Source organism: Panthera leo, chromosome E2 (genome assembly GCF_018350215.1).
Source record: "Panthera leo isolate Ple1 chromosome E2, P.leo_Ple1_pat1.1, whole genome shotgun sequence".
In the NCBI taxonomy this organism is placed as follows: Eukaryota; Metazoa; Chordata; class Mammalia; order Carnivora; family Felidae; genus Panthera; species Panthera leo.
The window spans coordinates 40,623,309-40,649,986 of NC_056693.1; the positions used below are offsets into that span (position 1 = coordinate 40,623,309).

General features: G+C 44.3%; 1 protein-coding gene across 11 annotated transcripts in view; it reads right to left on the reverse strand.

Moving 5' to 3' along the window:
• The window catches only part of CDH11 (cadherin 11), a 177,893-nt gene that overhangs the window by 80,602 nt on the left and 70,613 nt on the right, over nt 1-26,678 (reverse strand). Inside the window, exon 1 of one of the 11 annotated variants that reach the window (XR_006197078.1) lies at nt 10,015-10,286. The exons of the other annotated variants lie outside the window; for them this stretch is intronic. The gene's annotated coding sequence lies outside the window, so the exon portion shown is untranslated. Of the gene's footprint in view, nt 1-10,014; nt 10,287-26,678 lie in introns of those variants that run through there. 11 annotated transcript variants of the gene reach the window in all.

Here is a 26,678-nt window from a genome sequence, read left to right on the forward strand (position 1 = left end):
GCAAACAGGACTTGTGTTCACAAGCACCAAGGAATTGGGAAGCACATGTCTGCTGATGATCATTCCATCATTATTGTCCACTCCATATCATTCCAGTCTTCTAGTGCTTATCCATTCTAGCTTCTTCCAAGTAAACACCTATCTCTACAGCCTCTAACATCTGAAGTCTCCATGCCCATCTTGAGTCATGGCTGATTGAAATGCTTCTAGTTTGGTGATAACCGACCAGTGAGTGGTCTTAAATTGACCACTGATTGTTTTAACCTGTGTAATCTGGCTCAAAGGACAAGCTGGGTGAATCAGATTCACTTGGGAACTTGAATGAAAGAAAACAGGAACCACGTTTCAGTTAGTAAGAGAATAAAACAGGAAGGTGATGGGCTGCTGGGGGCGAGGGGGGCGGGGCAGATGGACTAGCCTTTGTCTGTGGCCAAAGTTTTGGTGAAATCAAAGTTATGAAAAAGCCAGTTAGTAACCAAATAGAAAGAAACATGGTCTCTGGTCCCCACACCATGTAAATGACACAAGCATGGCCCCGTTCTCTGAAAATCTAGCAATTAAGGACTGCTGCTGTCCTTAATAAAAAGTTAGGTGGTTCTTCTGATAAAGGGTGAAGTACTGTAGCTGTGGAGATAATCTGTTCCTACATAGAAATGCCTTCTTCATTTCTGAATATCCAAGAAACAGTGGGGCCAGAGGGAGACCTTTACAACAAAAGTCAAGACAGTTGTGTTCTGGCAAAGGTTCTGCTGCTGAAAAATTGTGTAACCTTACCAAAAAAAATTCTTCTTCATCTGAGACTAACTTTCTCTTTTCCATAAAATAGGAGGCTGGCAATAGCCTATAAAGGTCTTCCATGCCTACTGGGGCCTGTGAGTCTGTGCTGTGCTGAGACACAGCAACCTTCCCTGGATGGAGGTTTCACCTCTTTTAGAAAGTCTGGCTCCTAGCTGGCAGGACTGCTTCATGCACATCCGCAGGAGGCTGCACTTAGATCAGATAAAAGCAGTGGCATCCTCTGGGACTAGGCAGTGCAGACCCCTGTTAATGTGACTGGCTCTGAGTTCCAGCATTAGGAATCAAAACTTCTCCTGATGGGCAATGGGAATCCATTAAAATCTCTGATCCAGAGATTGATGGAATCCAAGCTGTCAGAGGTATATGGAAGAAACTGACAGTGAGAACCGGGAGTTCTGACACAGTTGTTAAGAGCAGGGGTTCAGGAGTCAGATGGGGTTAGAAGGCTAGAGCTCAAGAGTTACTGCTTGTTCACTAGGTGTATGATCCAGCCTCCATGAGTCACCACGCCGCCATTTTGAAAATGTGAAAACACAACGATGGATCTCAGTGGGAGAGTTAAAATGAAAGGAGCGAATCTTGTATGAACTTGACATAGCCTGGCCCACTGCAGGTTATCAAGAGGATAAATTAGGGGGCGCCTGGGTGGCTCAGTTGGTTGAGCATCCAACTTCGGCTCAGGTCATGATTTCACACTCCATGAGTTCAAGCCCCGCGTCAGGCTCTGTGCTGACAGCTCAGAGCCTGGAGCCTGCTTCAGATTCTGTGTCTCCCTCTCTCTCTGACCCTCCCCCATTCATGCTCTGTCTTTCTCTGTCTCAAAAATAAATAAACATTAAAAAAAAAAGAGGATAAATTAGGAGTTTTGTTCCTTCAAGAACTCCTAAATATGTAATTTACGACATGGATACAGTGATGTGACATACAATATACATACAACATGCAAGAAGCTGCAAGTCCTACAGAAGGCTCTAAGAGGCTGTCCATTAAGGGGAGATAAAATAATACTTATAACAGGAATTGTTAAATGTAATGATACAAATAAGTGAGAGAAATGAGATAAAGAAGACCAGTGTTGTCCAATAGAAATATAATATGAATCACATGTATAATTTTAAATGTTCTATATGCTACTTTTTAAATGTTTATCTCTTTTGAGAGATTGAGAGAAAGGCAGTACAAGCAGGAGAGGGGCAGAAAGAGAGGGAGAGAAAGAATACCAAGCAGGCTCCACACTGTCAGGACACAGTCCAGCCTGGGGCTTGAAGAACATGACCTGAGCCGAAATCAAGAGTTGGATACTTAACCAACTGAGTCACCCAGGTGTCCCTAGATGCTACATTTTAAAAGTTAAAAAAAAAAAAATGGGTTCATTAAGTTTAACACTGTACTTTATTTAATCCAGTATTCCCCAAATGATATCATTTCAATACATAAGAAATAGATGATTTATTGAGATATTTTGTACACACCACCCCTGTTTTTTTTGTGGGTTTTTGTTTGTTTGTTTGTTTATTTGTTTGTTTTTTTGGTCCTAAGTCTTTAAAACCCAGTATGTATTTTAAACTTATGGCACGTCTCTATTTGGGGTAGCCACATTTCAAGAACTCAACAGCCTTATGTGGCTAGTGGCCACCCCCTAGGACAGCACAGTAGAGGATTCTAGCATATCTGGAGAGAGAAGGACATGTGGTCAACGGAGACTTCCTGGATTTATTGCAGTGGTTCAGGTGAGAAGTAACGAGGCTCCAGATTGGAAATATCAGCCTGGTTAGAGGAAAGGGTACCTTTCTAGAAACATGCTCATGTGGAGGGCCTTAGGAATTGGGCAAACTGAGAAGGCCAGAGGCTGAGGCTACAGTGGAGGTGCTGCTCCTGTCCTCACTAGGGGAGGGGCCAGTTTGGGGAAAAAGAGCATACATTCGGTTTTAAATGTGTTAAACTTATGAAGCCTAGGGACTGATGTTTACATAGGAAGTTTCTGAGTAGTGAGGTTTCCCAGTTCTTCCAAGGGTGGGTATTACAATGTTACCATTTGTTTCCAGTGTGGGCATTCTGCTGTATTGTTCAATGCTAGAATCTCAGAGCTGGAGGAAACCTCCCTTAGACCTTCCACTCTTAGTCTTCCTTCGTCGGAAAATAGGAAAAGGGAGATACAGAAATACCAGGCAACTTGTGCAAAAAAAACAAAACAAAACAACAACAACAAAAACAAACTGAACAAAACCTAAAGTCCTCACTGTGGAGGAAAACCAAAAGGGAAAGCATGGAGTGGAAGATAATTTATTCAGCATCTACCTTCCCCTCTTGCCTCCCCCAAACCCAGCTTAAAAGCATCCTCCCATGCAAACTACTACTTGGAAGCAAACAGTCTGCATTCTATAAGGGTAAAGACGTTCATAAATAAGGACCCAGGAGATCTCTTCAAGGACTGTCAGTGGAGAACAGGAAGACGGAAAACAGTGTGCATATTATCGCTGGAATCTGCAGGGAAACACTTTCCACAAAGACTGGTTTTGGGTTTTTTTTTGTTTTTTTTTTTTTGTTTTGTTTTGTTTTTTTGAGTATAAACAGTAAGAGGAGGAATTATCCCAAGGTGGTCTTAATAACTGACAAGGGCTTGATGTGGGTTTTTTTTGGAAATAATTACTAAAACAAGGGGAGAGAGTGCCTCAAATCACCACTGCCTAGAGTCTTCAGAATTCTGCAACATCCAGCCTGTGACCCCAATCCACTGTGGTCCACACGCATGGGTCCAGCGTAATCAGCCTCGGAACAGAAGTGCAGAATGCAGAATGTTAAGCTGCTTCCAATTATCAGAAGCTTGATTCTTACCAGAGTGCGGGTGGGCGTTCTGGAGGTCTCTTTCTAACGTGCCTTCCCAAACCATGCTATCACGCTAAGGGTAGAATAAACTCTGCCACATTTTTTACTGGTTTTTTTTTTTTTTTTGGTATCTCTACATATACCACAGAAGGTTTTCTCCCCCCTTATTTTTAGAAAGCAGACACCAACAATAGCCTCATAATGATCTCATTGTAGTTTGAAATAATCCAATCTTTGAAGCCCAATTCTTTCTTTTCAGATGTATTAATGTCATTTATCAAAAGTAATGGGATTTTTTAAAAAGTTAAGCATAAAAGAAAAGTAATGGGATACAGCAAACCAGTCAAGTGCCTTGTACATGTGCAGAGCATTTTCTGAAGCATATGCCTAACACTTTCAGACAGGCAGGACTTTCAAAGGCAACGTTAAGTGTCTTTTGTGGGTCTCAGATAATATGGTTCACTTAATTAGATTTTCCATAATCCCAGGTTAATCCTATTGTGAATTACAGACTTGAGTTTTGACTTGCCTGGCAGAAACATCTATTGCTACAAATGCATTTCTGGGAAAAAAATGTATCTTATTTATAATTCATTACCAGAATCATTACCATAGAGACTGCCTCTTCTAACTTCCTCAGGTAGGAGTGACCATTTCCACTCCTTTGGACTACACTGTCCTTTCAAACAATAAGGGCACTTATGATAGTTTTGGCCGCGGTTATGTCTTCCTCTTCCCCAAGATATACAGGGTTCTTTAAGATTTGGGGTCACTGAATTCCTTGCACCTGAGCAGTGATGTGTACGCCTGACCCGGCCTCTGTACTTTATGGAACTTAACCTTTAAATCAGTGCCCCTAGAACTTGATTGCTCATTAGAATTCACTGGAGAGTCTTAAAAATCCCCTTGACCAGGCTTTACTCAACACCAATCAAAATCCATGAAAATCAGGAGTCGGTATTTTTGAGGCTCCCCAGGTGGTTCTGGAGTATATTTGAGGTGAGAACCACTGTTCTACAGCTCCCCTATCCAATATGGTGGCAACCTAGACACATGTGGCTTTTTTAAGTTTACATTAATTTAAATTAAATAAAATTAAAAATTTACTCCCTCAATGGCCTAGCGCCATTTCCAGTGCTCAGTGGTCATCTTTATCATTGAAAAAAGTCCTATTAATGAGTGCTGGCCTTAGGCTTTAAAACACCTTCATCCGAACCATAAAGGGTCTGTTGAATGAAGTTATACCAAGAACACTGTACTAGGAAAGCAGTCAAAGGTCTGCCACCAATTCATGGTGCAATGTCCAATGGTCTAGACCTCTGTTTTCTTATCTGTGAAGTTACAGACTAGGTAGGATCAATGGCTCTCCAAAGGTGACCAGCAGAATTCCCCAAGAAATTAAGAGGAAAGGGGTTGCGAATGGGTGGGGACAGTCTGTTGCCCTACAGAAAACAGAAGTACAGCCAGAGTCGGCAAGATGATCCTTGAAAAGCAGTTTGGCTGCCTTAAAAAAAATAAGAAAGGAAGAATGGAAACCTATTCTGAGATCTTGACACCTAGCAGAGTCACTGTCTCAGCCCATGCATGGGCGAGTCAATTCCTGCTTTAGCACCCATGATCTCCTGGGTTAGGGAGCCCCAGCTCAGGGAACTGTGAGGCCACGGACAGCTGACAACTCACTTCACCTCCCTGAGTGTGTTTCTTTTATGACAAGAAAAGGACAAATGATGTCTGACCTCCCTGGCCTCCGAGTTAATTCGAGGCTGGAATGAGATAATAGGTAGAGAGTCTCTTTGGAAAAGCATCATGTCCACTGCCTAGGTGAGAAGGGGGATGACGAAATGCTGGAAGGAGTGGCAACTTCCATTTCTTTAGGTCCTCTTTAAAGTTTTGGCTTTTTGTCTTTGTAGGTTGTAGATAAACAAATGCCAAGGACCTGTTACCGTTACAGGAAGGAGATGTGATTGCACTCTTCTCTGATAGAGATATAAAATCTGTCAGATGCTGCATATGGATTCCTTTCATGTACCTGGCACCCTTTTTGTTTGCTACTGGACTCAAAAGGACCCGGTAAGGCTGACTTGTGGGGACGCTGACCCCTGTGTATAGCTTCTCAGCTGGGGGCTGGGGGGTGTGGTGGCAAGAGAAGGGATGGCTGATTCCAACAAGAAAAGCTATGAAAATATGTGAGAGCCCTAGACTCTATAGGGATACAGGCCAGAAGGACCTCTGAAGAGACCATGGGTCTTTCAATTATCCTCAATAGTGGATGGAAATGGATCACTCGTGGGGAGTCTGGACAAAGCTGTCAGGTACTTGTCACATGAGATGTCATGGGCTTTCCCAGATGGAGAAGTTCCAGGAGGCCATCCTAGTAAAGTCTTCATTCACCATTCAGCCTCTGCTTGATCGGGGTCGGGGCGGGGTGGGGGGGTGAGGGGGTGGGGGAAGAGAAAGACAGAGCACAAGCAAGGGAGGGGCAGAGAGAGAGGGAGACACAGAATCCGAAGCAGGCTCCAAGCTCTGAGCTGCCAGCACAGAGCCTGATGAGGTGCCTGAACTCACAAACTGTGAGATCATGACCTGAGCCAAAGTTGGACACTTAACTGACTGAGCCACCCAGGAGCCCTGCTTTACATACATTCTTGATTACCTCTTTCTCCACAGCATCCTCCGGAGTTTTGTGTTAGGGCATTCACTGTCCAGATAAGGAAACAAGGGCTTGGCGCACTTTGCTTTCAGGGCACTGACTTTCGTTCATGTGACTGATTAATACCCAAAATGGAATTTGACTGTTCGAAAGCTCTTGCCTATCTACCTTTTGTGTTGAACTCCTCTGTAATTCTCCTATGGAGGTCTTAATTTAAATTCCTGGGCATGGTCAGAATTCAGCTAAATTTCATTCCACATGGCAACCAATTAAATATTTGTGGAGACTAGGATTCTGCACTAGTTAAATGCTATGAATTTGGTGAAACATGTTCTTTGCCCTCAAGAAACGCATGCATTACTAGGAGTTTTAGAAAGTGGATATTCCACCCAAGGGTCAACCATCACCAGCTCCTTCGATGTTTCCTTAGAGGAATCGCCCCACCCCCAGAGGTTCTTCAGCCTGCTCCACTCTTCCAAATAGTCCTTGAATGAATGAACCATGATTTTTAAACCTCTCCTTCATAATGTTTTCCACATTAGAACAAAATTTTGCTCTACATCCTTCACTGCCTCAGCCTCCAAAGGAGGTGCTAATGATGACTAAAAGGCAAGCGGTGCAGGGAACCGTAGGAGGGCAGCCAGACAATAAATATCTTCTAACAAAGGAGCCAGCTCAACATGAAGTGGCTCTGTGAGATCTCATGAGCTAATCGTTGTTAAAAAGAGTGACTACGTCGCTCAGGGAAGGAAGAGTTACATGGTGGTAGAGGCAAGTCCCGCACATCAATATTTCATCTGAGGGCACGAAGGTGAGGCCTGGAATTATTCTCTGACAGGAAGAGTGGCTGTTATCCAACCACTGCTCACACCGCTGGTTAATTCAATACCCACACTGCAAAGGAGATTCAGCCATGCCTTCGATCCTGTTTTCAACAGGAAAGGAGGTGACACTAGCTTCAGTTCTTTATTAAATTGCATAAACAAGCAAAATAATATAAAACTTGAATCCGTTCATAGAGCGCCAGTGTGACAAAGTCCAACTGGTTGTTTCCCCAGGTCTCCCTAGGAGATGCACGTGCAACCAGGAATAAGTTTTGCCATTGCTCTCAGGCACCTTACATTGATCGACTAAGTACCTCTTTCCAAAAACATTTTACTGGAAGGGCAGATTTGCAATCCATGGTACCATTGGTAAGGCAGAAAAGGCTCTCTAGAATCACTCGGTAAGAGAAAGCCCTTTTAAAGTTCATTTATTTTGAGAGAGAGAGAGAGAGCGCGCACAAGCAGAGGTGGGGCAGAGAAAGAAGGAGAGAGAGAATTCCGAGCAGGTTCCACACTGTCAGCACAGAGCCTGACGAGGGCTTGATCTCACAAACCATAACGTCGTGACCTGAGCAGAAATCAAGAGTCAGATGACACTTAACTGACTGAGACACCAGGAACCCCAAGGAAAAGTCCTTTTAGATCACATTTGACTCAATCAACCAAGGAGCAGATCAATAAGGAACAACAAACTATTGCTCTGTGTCATTAACTATGCCATCAAGGAATTACTGCCTTCCTGGCAAGACATCTGTGATGGAAATACCCACTCTTGCATCTCAAGGATGTCTGCCCACGAGGTCACAGAAATATATCTGGGTCTCGTGGTTCATAGCCTGTTTCTGGTTCTTAATCTAATCATGGCACTGGGTGTCCCAGGCATGGGCCCTCTGCACCCCCAAGGTCTTAGTTCCACTCCTCCATCTTTTCCACACCTACACATGTTCAGATCTCAAGTCCAGCATTCTAACCAAGTCCACCCAGAACTCACAAGGTAGAGGTCGTGGGGGGATTCAGAACTTGAAAGCTCGCTGATTTGACAAATGTACACACTCAGAAAATCACTAACAGCTCCAGATCAAATCAGCTCCTTAAAATCACTATAAATATAAACATCAGGAGAGGTCAAGATATATTCAGAATGGCATGGCCACTTCATGAAGCAAGGACCTAGATCTGGATAGAAAATGGGTAGAATTCTGCCTGGTAGAAATGGGAGGAAGGCTCCACGGCCTCCTCCTCAGCCCTCCCCTGAAGCCAGGCTTATGCCTCATTTCATAGGAAACTCCCTGTCTCGTCCTCCCCATGACTGTTGTGCTGAGAAGCCCAGCTGCATTGCTGAGGCCGTGCCAGGTTTTTCTCCCTGGGGTCTGCCCTGCCTCTGGCATTTTTACCTACTGCTTGTACCTGGACAGAGGAGACAGTAAAGGATGCTGCCTCCTGCCTATATCTGTGTATCTCTGGCACTGACTGCACTCTTCCCCCACAAGGACCCTCTATGTACCAGCCCAGATTGAGGACTCTGGGGTCTTAGTAGTTTCTACTGCAGTAGAGTTGTTCAAGCTACCCACCCCCCAAGACACTCACACATGCTGACACCTCGCCTCCCTTCGCTTCCTCACTCTGCAGCTGAGATATTCCAACAGACTTTAGGGCTGAGTCTTTGTAAGGTGCTGCTGAATCCTGCTTTGTCCTGTTCAGAGTGAACTGAGCCAGCCTTTGGTTGATAAATAATTTATATCCTTTTCTTATGTCAGTATTTTACTAGTGTGCACATGGGCTCCAACAGATACCCGACCCTCAGTGTTTGGGTAAACATCAAGGTTTGCTGCTGAGGAACAAAAGTTTAAGTGGCACACATGGATGTGTCCAGGTGACTATTTTTCACACGCAAAAAAGGAAATGACTTTTCTTTTTTTGTTTTTTATTTATTTTTTTATTTTAACTTGTCTTATTTTTTATTTTTTTAAATTTACATCCAAATTAGTTAGCACATAGTGCAACAATGATTTCAGTAGATTCCTTAGTGCCCCGTACCCATTTAGCCCATCCCACCTCCCACCACCCCTCCCATATCCCAAACTCCAAATATGGAGTTTGTTCTCCATATTTATTAGTCTCTTCTGTTTTGCCCCCTCCCTGTTTTTATATTTTTTTAGTTTTCTATAGCAGCATTATCTTTGTTTTTTTAAATATGAAATTCATTGTCAAACTGGTTTCCATACAACACCTTGTGCTCATCCCAACAGGTGCCGTCGTCAATACCCATCACCCACCTAATGACTTTTCAAATCAGGAAAAGTGATGCTAGCATAAAGTAAGCAGAACATAGGTTTTTTGACATGAGGAGGGGATGGAGGTATCACTTTGGGAAAATTCAGACTGAAATACCAATGGTACCCAAATGATAAGCCAGAAAAAATGTTCCTCAAGTCATAAGGAAAAAAACAAAAGGATATTTTGTTGACATATTTTGTTGAAGCAAAGTCTTCTAATAATTACAAATCATAAACCTGGCACGGAGATAGAAATGTGAGCATATAAAGATACATTTTTTTACGCAAAGTGTAATAAACATGTGATTTTTTTTTCCGGTGTAGCCATCTTAGAAAAGAAAATCATGAGAAAAAGGAGGGATTCAGATTATAGCAGAATAGTGGCAATTCTTTCACTCATAACTGGCCAAAGAATTTTATATCATTTCTCTTTAATAAGCATGGGGAATTGAAATTTTATATTGAAGATAAGTGGAAATGATGTATGCTAGCTAAATGGATACTTTAAATTGTATGCCTTTATTCCATTGTGTGGCTTGGTTCTCCTCAAAACAATCCCTTTGTCATTTTTCTCAATATCCTATACAACAAAAAAATTCTGCATTTTTAAAGAGAGGACGTAGCCTTAATGGGAACTCACCTGGGATTTGCAGCCAGGCTTCCGGTGTGCCAAAGTGACAAAATTATTACAAGTTCTCTTAAAGCTGTCTTAATACGGCTCATTTCTCTTGAGTTGTATCCTGTGTTAAACCAACTCTTGCTTTGCTGAGATGAGATGGATTTCTAGGAATAATCATCACAAGCTTGCAAAAAGCACTCTGTGCTAAAGTAGAAAAATTTACATTCCTAATCGTATGACTTAGAACTGAATACTCATTTGAGACTCAGAAAGTCTGTGTGTTTCAAACCCTACCACTCCCATGACGTCAAGCCTATTAGATCATAATGGCCGTGTCATTTACTTTTGGGGGAACTAGGGGTGTCAGATCTAGCAAATAAAAATACAGGACACCCAATGAAATTTGAATTAAAAAAAAAAACATTTATTCTGAGAAAAAGTACATCCCATGCAATTTGGAGGGACAGATTTAAAATGATTATTTGTTTTTTTATCTTTCATATTTAACTGGATATTAAAACGATTAATTTGTTTTTTATCTGACTTTCACATTTGACTGGAAGTCCTGTATGTTTGTCTGACAAAGTGGAAACTCATCTATTAAAAAAAACAAAAAAACAAAAAAAACAAAAAAAAACTGGACTAGGCAAGTCAATCTCCAAGCCTCAAGTTATTTTTATCTAAATCCCAGAATCATTTTGTCTCCAAGCATCTTCTTTGCAAACTCATAATGCTGTTGCCTAGTCCTCAGGGAAGCAGCACCACTAGGCAGAAGAGATCACATCTGGGGAAATGTTGACAGTTTGGGACCTTTAACATCAGTGTAACCGAGGTCAGAGAAAACCAAGGAAGGATCTTGGATTTCCCTAGAGAAGATAGAATAGACCCTTGGATATTGACAGGTAACCTACAATGTAAAAGGCCCAAGGATGAAAGGATTATCTACAGTGATAATTGATTGAGGAATTAGGAATAATGTTCTCTTTCATCCTCTGAGTTGACTTTAGTTCTCAGAAAACAACCAATACCCCAGTCTTAGAGTCAGGATCATTTATATTAGGAGCACACACCATGCCTGATTAGTAGGCAACTTTCAAGAATGCAGCACTCATCGATGTTTGTTCACATACACACAAAAAATTGATAAAGATACGTGCATAAAACATGCCCAGAGCATGCACTGAGAACCTGGAGCCGAGCTAAGCAGAGACAGTCAACAAAGAGTTGCTGCCATGGTCCTCAAGTCACCGAGAGTGTAATGGTGGTGGTGGCAGGCTGCAAGGCAGCCCAGAAAATGGTAAACATGTCATGAAACGTGCTTTGATGGGGGCGTTGGTTGTGAGAGAGCTGAGCGGAGACGTACCATAAACCAGGGTACAACGGTACAATGATGTGGTTGCTCAGCGAGGATCTACCTGATAAACCTGAATGAAGTCTTGAAGTGATATATAGGAATGGATGAGATGTTTAAGGGTAGGAAAAGCAATCTAGGCAGTGGGAACAACAGGAGCCAATATCTAAGACGTGAAATGAGAGTCTGTGTTCAGATAATGATAGGAATCTGGGGCTGTAAAAGCACAAATGCTGCTCAAGAAAGAGGAAAGGGTGGGGCAGGAAATGTAGGCAGATGGTAAACCACACATACACTAATGACCAACAGCAATTATAATACTAACATTTGTGCTTTGGCCAGTGCTTGCATTTATACCTGTCCTGCAGCATGCAAAGTTGGAAAGTCATGCAGAAATAGCCACATGTCCAGAATTGTGGGGTCCTGCAGTTAAACTAAATGGGTATATGCTTCCATTATTCATTTTCCATCAGGAAGTGTCAAACCTTAGAACTTAGAAGCAGCCTACGACTCAGATTTAGAATAGGTGCCTGACTGCTGGCTGGGGCGGGGGGTGGGGGGGAACATCCAAAACAACACCCTGTGTCGCATCTTCAAGGGGTGGTGGGGGGTGGGGAGGGGCAGGGAATAGAGAGAAAGGAAAAAATACTCACTACGCTCCTATAACGTGAGCCTTTGATCTAGAACGATACTGTTTACAGTCTTATGACATAGGGACAATTATTCCTACTTGACAAATGAAACAAAATCAGACAAAACTTAAGTCAAGTTCTGGTGTCAGATGAAATGAGATAACCTAAACTTGACCCTGGCTATAAGAAATACGCCCAAGTACATGTGCCAAGCCTTCTTTAAATCCCCAGCAAAAGCAGCCAAGGCAAAGTGGCTCATGATATAACCAAGGTGGTGCCTCTGCAAAGAAGGAAATTAATTTCATTCTGATTTCCCCTGATCTGCACTGTATGTACCAAATCACAGCCATCTTTACAAAATTAAGGGCATTAGTTATCTCCCCATTCAGTGGGAGTGGCATTACACTTGCACGAAGACGTTCCTAGCTAAGCTGAGGCATATCAAGTTTTTACAGAATCATTCATCAAGAGGTGAGACCTAACCCTGATTAGCGTTTCAATAAGAAGCCTAGGACTAAATAGAGAAGAAGTGCACCATCACAGAGGCAATTAGGCACCTTCCAGACAGCCACATTTTTCCTTAGACCAATCGAGTTTGAGCAAATGAGAATTTTTTTTCCTTTCTCTCTTTTTTCCCCCCTGATGTGAAGTGAACTGCCTTAAATAACTGAAGAGGTGACAGCAAGCTTGTTAAAGAAAACGTTTGCCCATTAAGTGAGGCTTAATTAAACAGAACAAAGGCTAATCATTCTTCCATCTAAGAAGTGGTACATCCCACTACCATAAAACTACCAAGTGTTTGCAGCACTTGGTCTGGGAGGCCTATGATGACACCCACCAGTAAACTAGGGGGACATGTCCAACAAAACACTTACAGACTTCAAGAAATCACATGTCACCGCACAAAGCAGTGGATGAATTGGAGATGTGTGCATGCAAATAAAGTTAAACAAATATTAATTTTTGTCTCCAATTATGCTGTCTTTAGGTTTTCTCAGAGTGACGAAGCTACATTCACTTGTCCCCTTCGATGAGCCATTTGGAATTGCTGATAAGAGGTTTAGCAGCAGTACCGAGAGGGTCTAGTGACAGAAATTCTCCAGGACTGCATCATCAGTGCTCCATGACAATGGGGATCATGTAAGTTCCGTTCATCACCTTATCTCCAGCAGGTGGCATGATATTGAGCACAGCAGAAGCAGAGCTTGGATGGAATTGTGGTCAAATGATGCCTCCCAAAAAGATGTCGAAGTCCGACCCCAGCAGCTGTGAAGGTGACCTTATTTAGAAAGATGTTTTTTTGCAAATGATGAAGTTAAAATGAAGTCATTCAGGTGGACTCTAATCGAGTATCATTGGTGTTCTTATAAACAGGGGAAATTTGAACACGGGGTGGGGGGTACCATTTATAAACCAAGGAATGCCTGAGGATACCAGAAGCTAGGAGGAATCTATGACAGAGAGTCTCTCTCACAGCCCTCAGAAGAAGTCAACTCTGCCCAACACCTTGATTTTGGACTTCTGGCCTCCAGAACTGTGATCCGATAAATTTCTGTTGTTTAAGCCACCCCGCTTGTGATACTTTGTTACTATGGCAGCCCCAGGACACTAACACAGGTGGGGAAGGGCAGAGTGCAGTCATCCAGTGGACTGGATGATTTCTCAGTTCGTCTTTGCCACCCCTTCTTCCAGGGCATTTGTCCCATGCAGTGTCCCCACTGCCACCTTCAAGAGCACTGAATTTAAAGCTGACCTCCACTCTTCCTCGTCTCATGGCCTCATATGAAAAATGGGGGTACTGGTATAGCACATCTCTCCTTGCCGTGTTGTGAAGATTAAATAAGATAATTCTTGGGGCGCTGAATGGCTCAGTTGGTTAAGCATCTGTCCCTTGATTTGAGCTCAGGTCATAATGTTGCGGTTAATGAGTTTGAGCCCTGCATAGGGCTCCACACAGAGCCTGCTTGGGATTCTCCCTCTTTCTCTGCCCCTCCCTCACTTGTGCTCTCTAGAAATAAGTAGGTAAATAAGTAATTCTTGTGATGTGCTGGACACTGTGTGTGGCATATAGTAAATGCTCAATAAATACTACCTATTACTATTACCGGCATGAATAGCTTGGCCCCCAGAACTTAATAGTGTTAAGGTCAATTTTATATTTGTTTGGTTGTCAGTGAAACAATGTGGACTTGACTGTAACTGGACTGTCCAAATAGAGTTGGCTGGTAACATCAGGTCCTTGGACTCCAGGTAGGCCCCTCACCATTGGACGGACATGACCAGGAGTTCAGGCCGCTTACACTGCCTTTAACAGGTTGCCTTCCACTCCATCCACCCCCCCACCCCACCACCCACAATACAGATTTATCAACAGAAGGCATTGAATCTGCCAAGACCTGGCTATGCCGGAACTGATCTTGGGAGCCTGAAGGTGAGCAGGACCAGTTAGCTGCCGGGAGGTGGGATGCTGAGCTGAGGTGGCAGTGACCTCAGTGAGGCTGCTGGGAGCCCAACTGAGGACAAGGGCTAGAACCCTGATTAGCATTTCAGTTAGGGACTTAAGGAAAAGAGAGAACATCTGTCAATCAGAGGGGCAAGGGGGCTGCAATGAGGAGGCTCCAGGTCCCCTGTGCTAGGTGACACATCCAGGGCTTTGTGATCATCACCTTACTTACCCTTCACCACAACTCAGTGAGGTGGGTATTACTGCCTCTATTTTACAAGAGAGGGAAGTGAAGTGAGGTTCAGAAGACCTTTGGTAACTCAGAGCAAAGTCACCAAGTACATCACTTCCTGGTATGCACTGGGTGGAACCAGGGCTGTCTCCACTAACCATTATGCCCCACTGCCTGCTGGCATCTGCTGCGTTGTCCCTGCTAGAAAGTCACGCTCAGTGGGTGGTTACTAATATTTAAATCAGATTGAAGACTGTATTGTCAAACCCATCTGCTGATGGTTTATAGCTATATACTTAAAAAGGCATAAATGCTTTTTGAATGTCAGTAGTATGCATCCTTAATTTTCTGCATTGTTTATGAATTGCCTGGAATAGAGCAATCACAATAATAATTCATACTTTATCACACTTTGTAATTTACAAAGGGCTTTCACCAACATTAGCTCATTTTACACATCAGCTGACAAAGGTAAGGGTTATTATTACCCTCATTTTATTGATGGGGAATAAAAGAATAAGTCATATGCTCTAACATTCTGAGATGTTAGTGAGCATTCAGGCTGCAATCATGAGAGTAGGGCTTAGGCTGAAAATCCTACCCCAAGAATGGAAAAAATGTTCCCTGAGGGGGAGCATAGTTTCCATTTGGGAGTGGACAGCTCCAAAATCAACCTCAATTCAGTCTGCAGTGGAAACTTCGCCTCCAGAAGGACACAGCTGATTAGTAGCAGCCTGTGATGCGGTGGCTCACAACTCCTGGGTGCTTATTCCATGCTCAGCACTGTGCCAAACACTTTGCATGCTTTATTTAGTTAATCAGCACACGGCTCTATGGGGTTAGAGATGAAGAAACTGAAGGTTGGAAAGGTAACTCACTCAAGGTCAAACTAGTGACACCCCCTGACCATCATATCTTAGAGGTTTAACTTTTAGCAATTTGACTTTAAGGTGGACAGCCTGATGGGTACAGCCTTTCTCAGAGAGAAGAAAAATTCTATGGTGTTTTGTTCTGTTTTGTTTTGTTTTGTTTTGTTTCTCCAGTCCTGGAGCCTCTTGACTTCCACTGTGGCTTGCAGCAGGTTAGAAATGTCATATGTACTTGAATCAAGGCTTGGCTTCCCTTCTGCTCAGGACTCTTGGTGGCACTGCATCTAATACTACACCTGCTGGGAAGGTGTCTCTGTTCCCCCTCCATAGGAACTGTTGCTTGCCATTAAAGAGATTGATTCTGTGCAAACATTTGAAACCATCCATCCAAAAGTCCTTATGGAGAAGCTTCTGAGTTACAAAAGAACTACAGAGCCAACTCATTAGAGCCACAAACCCCTGTTCGGTGGCAATCTTCTCACACCCATCTTGTCTCTGGATAAATCTGATGAGCTTCAATATTCTTCCCAGACATACTCTTGCCATTTCTAAAATGATTGAAAACAGACCCCCAGAACAGCTCCAGAAGCATCAGAGGTGAAGGCAGCACCACAGGCAGGGTCCGGCGCCCAAAGGGAGGTTAACTCTGAAAGCAAGAGGGATCATGGGAATACTAAAGTCTCACTCTGTTTGCCAACATCCATCACTCAACTCTCTGCCTGAAATAACTAGGAAAAGATTGAATTTGAGATGGGAAGACAGGGCTGAAAAGAAGATGACTGGGCAGACAGAGATGCTTTTTGCAAACATTACAGGTGAAAGAGAAAATGCTGAAACACAATATTCTGTGGCCTTAGCTTTCTGTCCATTAGGGTGAGTGGGGGGGGGGGGGTGCTCATGGGGGCGACCGAATGGCCTGCAACGAACGTGCACCGTCACAGGGAGAGCAGACCCTATCACTCTGGCGGCTGCAGGGCCCTGCTGTTTCAGCCAAGAAGCTCCGTTTTAGATTTGAAGTATTAATTCAATTTCCCTCTTCTCGTGCCACTTACCAGCTGTGAGGCATCAGGCAAATTATTCAGTCTTTCTCAGCCTCTGTTTTCTCATTTGAAAAATGGAGATAAAATGCTCGGTGCACAAGGCAAAGTGGTAGAATTAAATGATAGGAAGCCATGTCTGACACACAGTAGGCTTCTTCCTCTTTCCACGTTTCCCCTCTTCAGTCCTTGATCCATGAACAATGGCACTTTTACAGAGAAGAATTCAGCCCCCGCCTTCATCTTGGAAGCTAGAGCTCAAATCTTCACTTGCCACTCATTACAGAAAGTGCCCAGTGCCAGCCTCCCAGATACGTCATTGTATAGTCCAGCCTGAGCCAGAAGCACCCACAGTTAGGAACCCTCGTACAGAGGCTCCTGGATGGCTGGAGAGGGCCATCGTTTCCACTGCTGCTGTTTTGCAATGGGCAGTTTTCTCTGAGAAGCCAGTAAATACACCTTAACACCAACTGGCACATTTTTTGGATTCACATGTGATCAATTATTGTAGCTCATAGATTTTCTTTCACTTCCTTCCTTCCTTCCTTCCTTCCTTCCTTCCTTCCTTCCTTCCTTCTTCCCTCCCTCCCTCCCCCTCTCTCTCTTTCTTTTCTTTCTTTTCTTTCTTTCTTTCTTTCTTTCTTTCTTTCTTTCTTCCTCCCCTCCCTCTCTCTCTCTCTCTTTCTTTCTTTCTTTCCTTTTGTAGTTCATAGATTCTCAATGGAAGTAAGAACCCCAGAGTCAAGCCCTTCACCCTGACCTCACTTTTCAAATAAGAAAGCTCAGGCTTAGAAAGGAGGCTCACCTTGGGGAGCTAGCCCTGCTGGAGGGCGTGTAATGCAGACAAAATTATCTGCACAGACCAGCTTCCAGGCTAAGAGGAAGCCTCCAGCCACTGCCAAAGAGGGACCTGCTCCTGCCAGAGAGCAGAGCTGTGGCACTTAGAGGTGTGGTAATGCCCAGTTATCTCCCAGAGGTATTTGAGCATAGGTCAGTATCAGTACTTCTAAGGAGAAGAAACATTTGTTGAGTTAGGGAACTGGGCTAGGTATTTTAGATGCATTATCTCATTTGACTTTTGCAATAGTCCTATGAGCAAGAATACTATCCCTTCCCCATAGATGCCCACATATTAATTCTCAACATGCCCGGGTCAACTTGTCTGGCAAAGAGGACTCTGCAGATGTGGTCAAATTAAGGGCCTTGAGGGCCTTGAGGTGGGCAGATGAGCCTGGGCTCCAGATAATCACAAGATGCTTATAAGAGGGAGGCAGGAGAGACAGAGAAAGAAGCAGCCGTGAGGGAAGCAGAGGATGGCGTGTGAGCTTTGAAGATGGAGGAAGAAGCCATTAGCCAAGGGATGCAGGAGGCCTGAGACTCTGAAACAGACAAGAAATAAGATTCTCCCCTAGGACCTCCGGAAGGAAACTAGCCCTGACAACAACCTGGTTTCAGCCCATAGGACTCATTTTGAACTTCTGATCTCCAAAACTCTCAAATAATGAAATTGTATTGTTTTCAGCCACCGAGTTTATGGTAGTTTGTTACAATACCAATAGCAAACTAATATACCCATTTAACAGATGAGCAAACTGAAGCTTCTTGGGGTCAAATCACCTGGCTTCAGTCACACGGAACCAGCTCACAGGAAGCAGAAATGATGCACGCAGGGTGAGTCTTTGGCCCGTGCTCCTAGCTGGGCGACATGGCACTGGGGATGGAGGCGGACGAGTGCAATTTCACAACTTAAAAAAATGCAAGACCTTCCTCAAGCCATGAGACAGTCAAGATAGTCACTATTCCCAGTTCCATGAAAACAACAACAATAAAAACATTAGCAAGAGAGAGTAGCTGTTCCGCTCAGGGCACAGTTAGAGGCAGAACTGAAATTCCAACCCAGTTTCCATGACACCACTCCTGCCCCATATACTGTGCTGCCTCTGTAGCCTGTGGAACATTTTTGCAGGTTGGTGCCCTTTTGCAGAGACAAGCACCTGCCCATGGTAAACAGCGTGCAGGGCCACCAAACCCAGGGAGACTGACTGCCACCTTGACAAGCAGATACTCAGGCCAGTTCAACAGGAAGCCAGCTCTCCACCGTAAGACTGCGCACACACACTGGGAAAAAAGTACCTGCCTGTCGCCTGGATTCCATCGATGGCTGAGAACCTCTGCCTATACAGCCCCACATTTGGAAACACCTGTATATCTGGAATGGTATAGACTGGTGCATTGCTATCACCACCAGCCTGAGTCCTGTTTAGGGAGCCTTTCTAGGCGACATGCATGGGTGCAAGTGCATTAGAGGTAATACCACCTTCAGCTGTCACAAAATCCCTATAGAGTAGACACTGATTATCGGGTGATTATTATAATCACCCCACAGTTGACTTATGAGCCAAGAGAGACACAGAGCAGTCTCCTTCCCGGCAAGCAGCAGGCTGAAACAAGACCACAATCCGGCCATTCCTACTTCTGAGTCAACCTTCAATGAGGGTTAAAAAGGCAAATACTCTGAAATAGGCAAGGATATATTTCAGGAAGTATTAACCTTTAATTAGTATGATTGTTATTATTATTACTATTATTATTTTATTGTTCCTTTCACCTCTTAAGAGCTAAAAAGAAAAGTCAATGAAATGGGAAAAGAGAATGTTGGCTGCTTAAGCCTTCTGTTTGGTAAACCCCAGTTCCTCCTTACCCCACGAGGATCTAATTTTATTTACGCTTCCTGAATGCAGCCAACCAGCAGGGACAGCCGGGATTTGGGCTCTGGTGGCAGACGGCAAACAGAGCTTTTGTTTTGATCTCACTGCTTAGGTTAATGCATCCTGATTCCTACACAGGCTGTTTCCCAGGATGCTGTGATTCCCCTGTCTGCTGGGGAAGCAAATATCCCCGTGAAAATGAATTAAATGCAGCAGTATTTACAAATGTTGAGTCAGATTTCCATCCTGTCCAACAGGATGGGAATTTGACCCAGTATTTACACTCGAAAGCTGAGAATGACATCAGAAGCTCTCTTATGAACTGCAGGGGAGATAATGACTTAAGTGGCTTTAATCTAGACGCGTGCTTTACAATAGAAAAGTGCATCTGCTCCTTCTACAGAGGAGAAAAGAAACAGCATTTACTTCTATACTTAACGGACAGGATACCTAATTCCAAGCCTTGTTTCTAAATGTCCGTGGATCCCACATCTCTATGGTTTCACTCAGACATTCCGCTTGCGTTGGAGAAAAAGGATGCACGCACAAGTCCAGGGAGAGACAGAGACCTAAGTGGAGGCGGGAACACCTCGAATGTCTGGAAGAGGCTGCAGAGCTCTTTATGCAGCCTGGGAAAACCGACTCAATCTCCGTTCTCTCCATCCCCCTTTTGTCCTGAGACCTACCCCACCTCCACCTCCAGTAGGCACACTCATACCTGCTCATCCCTCACAGGGATGCTGTAAGAACTGATGAGAGAGAGACAGAGAGACAGAGAGAGAGAGAGAGAAAATGGTGAGGATGCTTTGCTGAGGCGAATCATGATCTTTGCTGTCTTTCATGTTATTACTGCATTCCAGGATCTGTTTTTCTGGGTACCAGCAAAGTGGGGTGGGAAGCATCCAAGCTCTGGAGCCAGAAAGGCTGGAGGCGAAGTCCCAGTCCCATTACTTGCCAGGTCTGTGGCTTCATGGGCAAGACATGAACTGATCTTATTCTTCATGTCCTCGTCTGTAAAATGGGTGTATGCCTCCTTTCTGTCGATGTAAGTCTGCCCCATCCCTTTTTTTCTATTTGAACTAAACTCAATTCTCTGAGCATGTAACAAATTTACTATAATTTAGCTATGTAGAATTTGTAGAATACTTTAGAAAAATAACAGTTTTCTTGAAACAAAATTCAGATATCATCAGGTCTATCCTTTGGAAGTTCACAGTTCAGTGGGTTTTTTGTTTGTTTGTTTGTTTTGTTTGTTTATTTAGTGTATCTGCAAAGTTGTGCATCAATCTACCACTGTCTTGTTCTAGAACATTCTCATCACCACTCAAAAGCAAACTCTTAGCCATTAGCAGCTACTATATTTAGTTCATAGTTTGCTAATGAACATGTTGCTATTCTTCAAGGTCTAAGAAATCTCTGAGGTCCACACTGAATTACTCCTGGACTTATATTCAGCACCAAAGTGTCAGGCGTTTGATGTATATCCCTCTGGGGCTCCCAGATTGACAGCTGAAATCTCCCCAGCCTTTCCAAATAGATGGTTATATTGTTGGAGTTCAAAGGCCATGTTTCCTGCATTTTCTTTCCCCCAGCACCTCAGCTCAGGGCTGAGCACACAAGTAGGGTCTCAGTAAACTCATGGCTTCTGACGGATTGGCTAATCGCCACTTCTACCGAAGACCAGCACGTTTGTCTTGCTTCTGCGTGCCGATGCCTCCGCAAGCTGTCATGTTCCATGATTATTCTCCCCAAAGCATGTGCTGTTAATTTTTCATCTTAATGAACTGTCCAGTCGAGTTTAGCAACGGGAATAGTGATAGAAGCACACTAAAAATGGCTTATGCCTTGCTATTGTCAGAAAGCCTCTCCCTACAACTCCAGCACATAATTGAAATAAAATATCACAATGGCTACAAACACCATTTGTCAAGAATGGAGTGGAGTAAGTGCTATTTCAAAAATTTGTACTAACGAGCTTTATAAACATGGATTATTGGAATGTTTCTCTGATTGATACCTGCTCAAGCATTTAAGTGCACGGCTATTATTCTCCGCGTTTGCTTCAGTGAAACCACTTTGGGTACCAAACTGCATGTCAGCCTTAATTTTCCAGAGTATTACAGATGCACGTTCTTTCCTGATGGGAGATGGGTCAGGCAAGCCGGAGCAGGCCGGAAAGGCCTGTGTTAATGTGGAGATGTACAGGCAGAGAAGCCATTATGCAGCTATTGGCATCCCAAGAGTGGAGAGCTCCAGGAACTGATGCCACTCAAATCTGACTGATGGCCCAGGAGGAACTGAGAGAGGGAGAGGGACAGAGAGAGAGGATGAGAATGAGGGGTAGAGAGAGAGGTCTGAAAATTCTACTCCACTCAGCAGCATGGAGGAGCCCATGCTCTGGCATATTCCTGTTGACCCATCGGGGAAACATTCGAAATGTAGGTACTGGCTCAGTCATTCGCTCAAGAAATGTTTACTGAGCCGCTACTAATGGGAACAGCAATGCTTTTGATGTTGAAGATATAAGGTGGGCAAGGCAGACCTTGTCTCTGAGCCTCAGGGACTTAGACTACCACTGAGGAAATGGACAATAAAACACGGAAGCCATGAAAGAATACAGACATGGGCTTCACAGATTGAGATAGCTGTTGCGAAGGATTAGACAGAACGATGAAATGTGGAATACCTGGGTACCTGGGCGCAGGGGGGTGGGGAGTGGCAGGTGAGGCTGTGATGTCAGGAATGGCCTCAGGGGTGGCATTTAAGCTGAACCCTGAATGATGACAAGCCCCCAGGCATGTGAGGTGACCCAGATGGAGGGAGCACAGAATGCCAAGCCCCTGAGGCTAGAAAGGGCTGGGTCTGTTCAAGGAAGAGCAATGTCCAGTATGGCTGAGGGAGCCAGGCAAGGGCAGAGGTGTGGGGAGTGATCATGTCTAGATGGCACTGTCAGCACAGGATCTGTGTTTTATTCTGATTAAGACGGATGTCATGACGTATTTTTCAGGAAGGACTGCGGGCAACGGCAGTCACTCTCCAATCCCTGCCCCCACTTGGCTGCTGATTAAACCTCTACCTGTATCCCCTCCACCTCATCTTCTCAGTTAAACTTCTGACCCTGACCTTGCTTCCTGCAGGCCTGGTCATCTGCACCTCTGTCTTCCCTCTCACTCTGGGCAGTCACTGCACCCCCAGTTCTCCTGCTCCAGCTCTTGCCCCTCCTAACCTAGACCTCACTCTGGCCTCACTCTGGGCAAAGAAGGGAGCGAAGGAGTCTTCTCATGGATCAGGAGAAAGCTGTTCATACACGCTTGGAAGCAGCATTTATTTTGCAAAGCAATCAGCAGGACTCAATGGGAAACCTCTCTTGCCCAACCCCCTCCCCAGCCCCCACCTAAGTGCAGGGGCAGCCAGCTTCTGGGAAAAGCACGGATTAAACAGGATTAAAATCTGTCTTCAGAGTAGAAGTGATTTAAGCTCCATGCGACCAGAGGTCGTGTCTTGTCTTGCTCCTCACAGTATCTTGGTACTTAGCACAGTGCAAAGCATCCAATGAATACACATTCAATGAAAACAATGAAGGTACAAATGAATCTGGTGTATTCATGCAGACACAAGGAGGCTTGTTGCACAATAGAGTTTTGTGGCAGGTTGGGTTCTCTGGGAAGACAACTCTGAGATGGAGTTTCCCATGCGGATGTTTATTACGGGGTGCCCTTGAGAATGATGCATGTGTGAGGGAAAGGAAGCAGGAGCAGACAGAGAGAGAAAGTGAGATATGCTGGAGGCCGACAACAGGCTCAGGTAACCCTGTGCAGTGCTCTGGGCGAGGATGGCCCTTCCAAATGATCTCAGGTACAGCCGAGAGGGCCAAAGCCCTGTTGATCCAGACATCAGATGTTGGCTTCCCCCAGGAGGGGCCATGACCTTGGCTGGAGCTGCAACTGAGGCAAGTCCTGAAGGGGTGGAGAGCTGCAGGTTCTCTCCCAAAAGCACGCCTGCTGGCTGGGGACACCAGTCCTCTGGTGAAGGCAAAATAGGGGAGCATATGGCAGTGTGGAGTTTAGAAGCAGTTCTGCCTACGCTGAGATCTACTGTTTCTTACAGATCTTGGTATGGAAAATGAAGGGTTGGCGATTTGGAGCGGTAGATCTGTGGTGCCATAGAGCACTGGCAGGAGTCTTAGAAGAGAAAAGGGACTTAGAATCTTGGCTCAACGGGGGTTGCCTGGGTGGCTCAGTCCATTGGGTGTCTGACTCTTGATCTGGCTCAGGTCATGATCTCACAGTCCATGGGTTCGAGCCCCACATTGAGCTCTGTAGTCATAGTGCAGAGCCTGTTTGGGCTTCTCTTTCTCTCTTTCTTCTTTTCTTTCTCTCTCTCTCTCTCTCTCTCTCTCTGTGCCCCTCCCCTGCTTGCTCTCTCTCTCTCTCTCTCTCTCTCTCTGTCTTTAAATCAATCAATCATGGCTCCATATACTATGTGTGACTCTGAACAGGAGACAACTATTTTCTAGACTGCTTAACCTCTCTCAGGTTGATTCAGTTTATTCTTCCAGAGAATGAGATGGAAAATATCCAAGTGCAGGGATCAAAGCGGGTGACGCAGAAGGAAGGGCTGTACAGGTAGTGAGAAGGGAGGAGGTTGTCCCTTCTGAAAATGGACTTGGAGCAGTAAGCACTGCCTTATCTGGGAGTGCCAGCCAAAACCCTCAGCAGTGGATCAGACTATGTCTCATTCCTGTGAAGGCCCATTCACCAAGTGTGCACATATACCCCCTGCACTGTGACAGAAGACACAGAATGAAGCAGCCAACTTCCATCCTCAAAGATCCTGCAGACGTGTAGACAAATAAATGGCAATAAGGTCACAAAGGAATGCCATGGACATCTCCATCAGGCACAGTGCCAGGGGCCCATAATACTTTAGGGGCTCACAGGAATGTTTTTTTTTTTTGTCTTTTTGGTTTTTTTGAATTGAGATATAAGAGACATATACCATTATATAGTTTCAGGTGTACAATATGGTGATTTGATATTTGTATATATTGCAAAATGATCACCACAATAGATCTGGTTAACATCTGTCACTACACATAGCTATAGTTCTTTTTTTTTTTTTTCTTGTGATGAAAACTTTTAGGATCTACTTTCTTAGCAACTTTCAAATATCCAATATAGTATTATTAAATATTGTCATCATGCTATACATTATATCCCCAGGACTTATTTATTTTCTAATCGGAACTTTGTACCTTTTGATCACCCTCACCTATTTTGCCCACTCCCCACCCCCAGCCTCTGGCAACCACGAACCTGTTCTCTGTACCTATGAATTCAGTTGTATTTATTTACTTTTTTTAGATTCTACATATAAGTGAGATCATACAGTATTTGTCTTTCTCTATCTGACATATTTCTCTTAGCATACTGCCCTCAAGGTCCATCCACGTTGCTGTAAATGGCAACATTTCCTTCTCTTTTATTGTTGAATAATATTCCAGTCTGTGTGTGTGTGTGTGTGTGTGTGTGTGTGTGTGTGCGCGCGCGTGCGTGCCATATTGTCTTTATCCATTCATCTGTCTATGGACACTTGGGTTGCTTCTATGTCTTGGCTACTGGAAATAACACTCCAACGAATATGGGGGTGTATATATCTTTTTGACTTAGTTTTTTTTTTGGCCCCTGTGGGTAAATACGCAGAGGTGGAATTACTGGATCATACGGTAGTTCTATTTTTAGTTAGTTTTTTTGGGTTTTTTTTGTTTGTTTTTTTGAGGATCTTCCATACTGTTTTCCATAGTGGCTGCACCAGTTTGCATTCCTACCAACAGTGCACAGGGTTCCTTTTTCTCCACATCCTCACACAGCTTCTTTGAATGTCAGAAGAAAAACTGGCCTTCTAGGGTAGAAGATTATATTCATCTTTATACGAAAACAATCATAAAATATATTATTTTTATGGCAAAAGGAGCTCTTGAAGGTGAACTTCAACTGCCTAGGGCCCATAGAAGGCATGTTGAGACCCCCCAAGAAACCAAAGGACTAGGGGGAAAGAAGTGGCAAGCTCTATCTCACGGGGTCAGGGCACTCCATCTGGAGGAGATTCCTCTCTGCATATCCAGAGAAATGGGGACAGAGAAGGAAAACTCATGCAAGGGAATCTGAAGGGAAGCATCACAGTGAGTTCCAAGACTACTGGCAGTAAGATGCGGATGCAGAGTAAATGCGGGATGACATGGGAGCTTCAGAAGATGAGAGGGAGTGGAGGTTGGATCTTGTCAGTCTTACAAGCGGAGCGCCCTGTAGTTGTTTAAGAGAAACCCTGCAGCAGCTTGGAGGGGAAGAAGCACTGGGGAAGTGGGCACCGAGCTGGACGTGCTCCCAAGAGCCCAAGCACCAGCCCCCCGGCCGTTCCCGTGTGAGCACAGGCTGCTCGCTGCCATTGTGGGTTCTGCTCCAACCCTTGACAAGAGTGAAACTACATAAGCGATAAAGGCTTTTTCTTTCTTTGCCCAAAGCCTGACGTAAACGGGTTAGGGGCAATGAATAACAATCCTCCCGGGTCCATTTTTCAAGTGGAAATTCTAAGTGAAACTGGAAGTGTTGAGAGGTCCAAAATAGTATTTGTTATGGACAGAAACATAGTACTTCAGGAAATTTACCATTCATTTAGAGAGGCACCTTCTCACTTGCCCTTGCAAGTGTGTGGCCAAATTTTTTTTAAATTCATTTTCTTAAAAAAAAGTGTATAAGAACTGTTGCTGTGGCAACCTAACAGCATTTGGAATGGTGCTTAGATTCTAAAATTCAGAGCCTCTCGAAAAGATGAACTCACTGGCCTCTCCACAATTTTTCTAAAGCTTCCAAGTAGAGGCATCTGGCAGGTGTCAGGCTGCAGCCTTCTAGATCCTCAGCAGACACAATTAATTGGTGGCAGATTTCAGTATGGCTTGTTACCTTTCCTTCTCTGCTCTTTCAAACTTCCTTGAGCTTGAGTCCCCCACAGGGCACAGGGTAATTTGGGTTAGTAGCCTCCGGAGGAAATGGTGATTCTGTGGCTTAGGAATCACATGAAGCCAGGGAGGGCTGACAGGCAATGGCCTGATTTTTGTCCTGAAACAGTGGGAGCAGCTGAACCTTCCTAATGGAACCAACATAAGGAACAGGTAGACTAGAGGGAGTGCAGGAGACATGCCCTCACTGGCATGTGAGTTCCACGAAAATAGGACCGACATAGGCATATTCACAGGTGCACGTGTGGAATCAGGATGGAGCAAGCAGTCAGTAAATATGTGTTTACTGCATGAAGGAATGGATAGATGGCTAGGAAGTCGTTCCTTCAAAGATTCTACCCCTGCACTCTCGGTTTCACCTGTTCTCCAGCCGAGAGATGTCTGTATGGCTGCCACCC